Below are 6,280 nucleotides of genomic sequence, written 5' to 3' on the forward strand. Positions count from 1 at the left end.
CCTCATTAGCAGGAGGTTCGTCATCAGACAACTCGTCCTAACCCTCGATCAGACGAAGGAGAAAGTTCACGTTTGGAGGAGAGTCCTTCCAAGACTCCTATGCTCTGAAGGAGAGGAGCTCCTATTTGGAGAAGAGTCATAACCTCCAGGAACGAGTCCCCGACTCCTGCCTCCTGGCTCTTGACTCTTGCCTCCTGACTCCTGCCTCCTGGCTCCTGACTCCTGCCTCCTGACTCCTGCCTCCTGACTCCGGACTCCTGCCTCCTGACTCCGGACTCCTGGCTCCTGCCTCCTGACTCCTGCCTCTGGCTCCTGGCTCCTGCCTCTTGACTCCTGCCTCCTGCCTCTTGCCTCCTGGCTCTTGCCTCCTGGCTCCTGCCTCCTGCCTGGATGCCTCTACACTCCTGGCTCTGGGCTCCTGCCTCCTGGTTGACTCCTCACACCTGGCTCTTGGCTCCTGCCTCCTGGGTGTGACTCCACATCCTGGCCGGTGCCAGACGTTCTGATCGGTTCATCCGGGTTTGTACAGGAAACCTCACCTCGAGTAGGAGTATCGATCCTGGCGGCAGATACCTCCATACGTCTGGAGGATCTTTTGATAGGAAGGGAAGAGTCTTTCCTTCTAGGAGGTTCCTTTGACAGAACTCCTACAAAAGACGAAATCTGTTCTTGCATCGCCATCATGAATCTCTTCGTAGCCTCCTCTTTATCCTCTTCGGGAGGAGGGGAAGGAGGAGGGGGGAGGAGTTCCCATAGCCTCCACCTCCTGCCTCCTTCTCACTCTGGTTGAAAGAATGGCTCTTCTTGCCTTCTTCACTCCCGAGGAGACTCCTCAGGAGTTTTCTGGGCTCGAGTCAAATAGTCGGAGCCTTCCAACTCCTCTTGAGAGGCCGAGATCGATCTGAATCTCTCCAATCACGTCTCGGAGATGAAGATCCCGACGACGAAAAACACTCACGCAGGACGCTTTTACAATAGCGATCCTTGGCAGTCTGGGGTGTCACAGAAACCGCCGAAGGGACCACCTGATCGGTGGGGATTCTCCACAACCTCCTTTCGGTTTTCGACATTCCTTCTCCTCTGGCATGTGAGCTTGGAAGAGGTCTAGACCTAGGAGCGTTGCTTGAGCCGACCAGATGCCCCCTCCACTACACTGGGGACAACCTCATATCACTGTCCACTGAAAAATCACTAGCCTTACCTTGTATGGCAGCCATTTTGTTTTCCATCAACTGAAGGCTGCTTTTAGATCCGCAAGTTCTTTTGCTGGATCTACAGGTTCTGCAATAGGAGAAGGGGGCTGCAATGGAAGGAGAAGTAGCAATACTTACCCTTGGGAAGATCCCAAGCTTGGAATTAGTTCAGATCTAGAACTACTTAAACTTCTATGAGAAGCCTTCCTCACTCTTTCTCTCTAACTTTTTTAAATAATTAGTTAGATTCTTCCATTCGTTCTCACTCAAGTTCTCACATTCCTTACAAGTATTAGTAAAAGAACATTCATACTCCCTGCAACCCTTGCATACCGTGTGAGGGTCTACCGAAGCTTTCGGCAACCTCACCTTACAGCCTACATTCACACAACGTCTCACAACCATTCCAGAGTCAGACATTATTAAAGAAAATTCCAAAACCTCAAGTCCACAAAAACAGTCCACAAAGCGTATGCCAATCCAACAATCCAGATACGTCACCAAAAGTCGGTCAAGAAGATCAATTGCCGGTGAAAAAAGAAAAACCAATCGAGAGGAAACCAACAACAATGTTGATGGTCCGGGCGACAGAAGAATTCTGATTAGAAAACGGGAATGGTTCCTAGTCCTGCCACCCAGGGCAGGGCGGTAGATCACCTGACCTACCGGTAGCGTGTGCCGCGAAATTTGAAATTCTGTCGGAGACGACGGAGTCTATAGCTAAGTATATATCTGGCAGGGAAGTTGAATGTATAAAAATATGTTTTTGGTTACATTACAACAAAAATTTTGAGGTTATGATGATTTTCGACACTTTTTTTTCGTATTTTTGTAATTTTTTTTATTTAGTGACGCCGCATATGCGGAACTAGTTTGCGGGCGAATGAATACACTAGCTTGGGATGCGCAGTTTAAAACAGTCCAAAAGCGCAAATAATGAAAAAAATCATTGCTTGTTTCCAGTACATAATTAAAAAAATGATATTGTCATGTTACAATAGTTTTATACATACTTACCTGACAGATATATACTTAGCTATAGACTCCGTCGTCTCCGACAGAATTTCAAATTTCGCGGCACACGCTACAGGTAGGTCAGGTGATCTACCGCCCTGCCCTGGTGGCAGGACTAGGAACCATCCCCGTTTTCTAATCAGAATTCTTCTCTTCCACCTGTCTCCTGCGGGGGAGGCTGGGTGTGCCATTAATCGTATATATCTGTCAGGTAAGTATGTATAAAACTTTATTGTAACATGACAATATCATTTTTTATACATTCAACTTCCCTGCCAGAATATATACTTAGCTGATTAGCACCCATTGGTGGTGGGTAAGAGACAGCTAACAACTGAAATAGACAGGTAAACAACATATGTTGTAGGTATTAATAAACCTTGGTTCCTACCTTATTAGGCTGAAGACTTCGCGGCTACTGCCTTGGAGTCTGCTTAGCCTCAAGAGCCTCAGCGGGATATTGATCTATGGCTAAGAGTTCTTGTGGGTCTGCCAATGGGGTCTTATCCACTTACTCGGCAGAGCCTAAAGGCCTTTGTCATTGGGTGCTATTCCACTAACATGACAATACACCTTGTTCAAGGAGCACAAAACCGATCCCGATCACCTGATCCTAACATCCATGTTAGTTCTAAGATTGTAAGGAGTTATCCCGAACTCCTTACAAACAACCAAAAACTCGAAACATAATTACACTTTCATTACAAAATATACAAAAAAAAAATTTTGTACTCCCCTACTAGTCATACATACCCTTGATCCCCTACCAGCAATGACACTCTGCTCCCGTGCGACAGTAGTGAGCTTGCTAATAGAAGCCAAGCATATCTGACAAGAGGGTTTATGTACGATAAAACACATTAAGGATCAGTCTTTGCTCCAAGACCCAGTACTGTATCTGCTGATACAAAAGGACCTAGCGAGAAGCACTTCTCATAGGTCACTCTCACATCCTTCAGATAATGAGATGCAAACACTGAATTGCACCTCCAATATGTAGTCTCAATGATATTCTTTAGAGACATATTCTTTTGGAACGCCAAGGACGTTGCTACTGCCCTCACTTCATGAGTCTTGACCTTTAGAAGACCGAGGATTCCTCCGAGCAGTTCTTGTGAGCGTCCGTAATAATGCTTCTCACAAAGAAAGCCAAGGCGTTCTTGGACATGAGTCTTTTGGGGTTCTTCACCGCACACCAAAGACCTTGTTGACAAGCTCCCATCTGTCTCTTCCTCTCAAATAGTATTTAAGAGCTCTCACTGGACAGAGAGATCTCTCTATCTCTCTGCCTACCAGGTTAGATAGGCTCTTACCTCAAAACTTCTGGGCCAAGGTTTTTGACGGGTTTTCGTTCTTTGCCAGAAACATTGTCTGGAAAGAACAGATGGCAGCATCTCCTTTGAACCCCACCGTGGAATCCAGAGCGTGTAATTCGCTCGTCCTCTTGGCTGTAGCGAGAGGCCACCAGGAACAAGCATTTTCCTAGTGACGTCGCGGAAGGACGCCAGATGTAAAGGCTCGAATTTATCCGATGAAAGGAATTTCAGGACCACGTCTAGATTCCAACTAGGTGTCTAGGAGTAGCTGCTTTCGAAGTCTCAAAAGATCTAATTAGATCGTGTAGATCTTTGTCGTTAGCAATGTCCAGGCCTCGATTCCTGAATACTGAAGACAGCATGCTTCTGTATCTTTTATTGTCGAGACAGATAGGTGTATTCCTCTCTCAGAAAGAGGAGGAAATCGGCAATATTCACTATAGAGGTACTGGAGGAGGACAGCTTCTGACCCTTACACCACCTCCTAAAGACTTCCCACTTTGACTGGTATACTCTTCTCGTCGAAGCTCTGCGGGAATTAATGAAGAATTAAACAAAGATTGGGATAACATTTTCGTAAGTGATGACATAAGGGTAAATACGGAGATATTATATAAAATATTGGAGAAAATAGTGGAAAAATATATACCGAAGAAGAAAAGTAAAACATCATTCATGCATACCAAGAGACAGAAGGATCTTGTTCCAGAAAATCAGAAAGTGGAAAAAAGGTCTTGCAAAAGAAAAAAAAATGCATGGAAAGTTATAGAACTAAAAAGTAAGATAGAAAATGCAGAACAAAAGATTATACAATCAAAAGAAAATGAAAAACGGGACTTGAAGAAAAAAACCTATTAAATATCAAGCAAAACCCCAAACTATTATACTCATATGCGAAGAAGATGAATAAAAGAAGAATAGAAATAGGCCTCTGAGAATTGAAGGGAGATTAACGAATGAAAAAAAGGAAATTTGCAAACATACTGGCAGAACGATATAAGAGAGAATTCACCCCTAGAATAGATAATGAAGATAATGATATAGAAGTAAGGGAGAAAATAGTGAATATTTAGCTGACATAGAAAATTAATGAAGCTGATATTGTGCAGGCAATTAATGAAATTAAAAATGGAGCTGCTGCAGGGCCGGATGGAGTCCCTGCTATTTTGTTAAAGAAAGTAGTCATTCTATCGCAAAGCCACTTGCAATATTATTAAGACAAAGTGTAGATACAGGCAAGATTTATGATGAGCACAAATTAGCATATATCACCCCTACCTTTCAAAAGTGGATCAAGACTAGAGGCAAGTAATTATAGGCCTGTGAGTCTAACATCACATATTATGAAAGTGTATGAAAGGGTAATGAAGAAAAATATTATGAAACATTTAATAAAAAATAATTTGTTTAATATAGGACAATACGGTTTCGTACCCGGAAAAAGTACACAAAACCCAACTGTTAGTCCACCGTGAGAACATATTCAAAAATATGAAAAGCGGAAATGAAACAGATGTGGTTTATCTAGACTTTGCAAAAGCTTTTGACAAAGTAGACCATAATATATTAGCAAAGATTAAATTAGAAAACAATATCGTAGATAAAGTAGGAAGATGGAGTTAAAGAATTTTTACACAACAGAAAACATAGATAGTTATTGCAAACGATGAGAAATCGGATGAAACCAAGGTAATATCGGGTGTGCCACAAGGTACGGTGCTAGCTGCAATATTGTTTGTTATTATGATTGAAGACATAGACAGTAATGTTAAGGATTCGGTAGTGAGTAGTTTCGCTGATGACACAAGAATAAGTAGAGAAATTACTTGTGAGTGATAGGAACGCTCTACAAAGAGACCTTAACAAAGTATATGATTGGGCAGAGGTAAATAGGATGGTATTTAACTCTGATAAATTTGAATCAATAAATTATGGAGACAGAGAAGGAAAGCTATATGCATATAGGGACCTAATAATGAGGCAATCACAAATAAGGAAGCAGTTAAAGACCTTGGTGTGATGATGAATAGGAACATGTTATGCAATGATCAAATAGCAATTCTGTTGGCAAATGTAAAGCAAAAATGGGAATGTTGTTACGGCACTTCAAAACAAGAAAAGTTGAACACATGATTATGCTTATAAAACATATGTTCGTAGTCCACTTGAATATTGCAATATGATATGGTACCCACACTATCAAAAGGATATTGCACAAATAGAGAGTGTACAAAGGTCCTTTACAGCTAGAATAGAAGAAGTTAAGGACCTAGACTACTGGGAAAGACTACAATCCTTAAATTATATAGTCTAGAAAGGAGAAGAGAACGCTACATGATAATTCAGGCATGGAACAGATAGAAGGAATAACAGAAAATATCATGGAACTAAAAAATATCAGAAAGAGCAAGCAGAGGTAGATTAATAGTGCCCAAAACTATACCAGGAAAAATAAGGAAAGCACACAGGACATTAATCCACTACGCACCAGCATCGATAATGCAGCGTCTATTCAATGCGTTGCCAGCTCATCTGAGGATATCTCAGGAGTGAGCGTAGATGTGTTTAAGAATAAGCTCGAAAAATATCTAAACTGCATCCCAGACCATCCAAGATTGGAAGATGCAAAATATACCGGAAGATGTACTAGCAACTCTCTGGTAGACATTAGAGGCGCCTCACACTGAGGGACCTGGGGCAACCCGAACGAACTGTAAGGTCTGTAAGTAAGGTAAGGTAAGGGTCTCTAGCGATAGA

The sequence above is a fragment of the Macrobrachium nipponense genome, chromosome 23 (assembly GCF_015104395.2).
Source record: "Macrobrachium nipponense isolate FS-2020 chromosome 23, ASM1510439v2, whole genome shotgun sequence".
Classification (NCBI taxonomy): Eukaryota; Metazoa; Arthropoda; class Malacostraca; order Decapoda; family Palaemonidae; genus Macrobrachium; species Macrobrachium nipponense.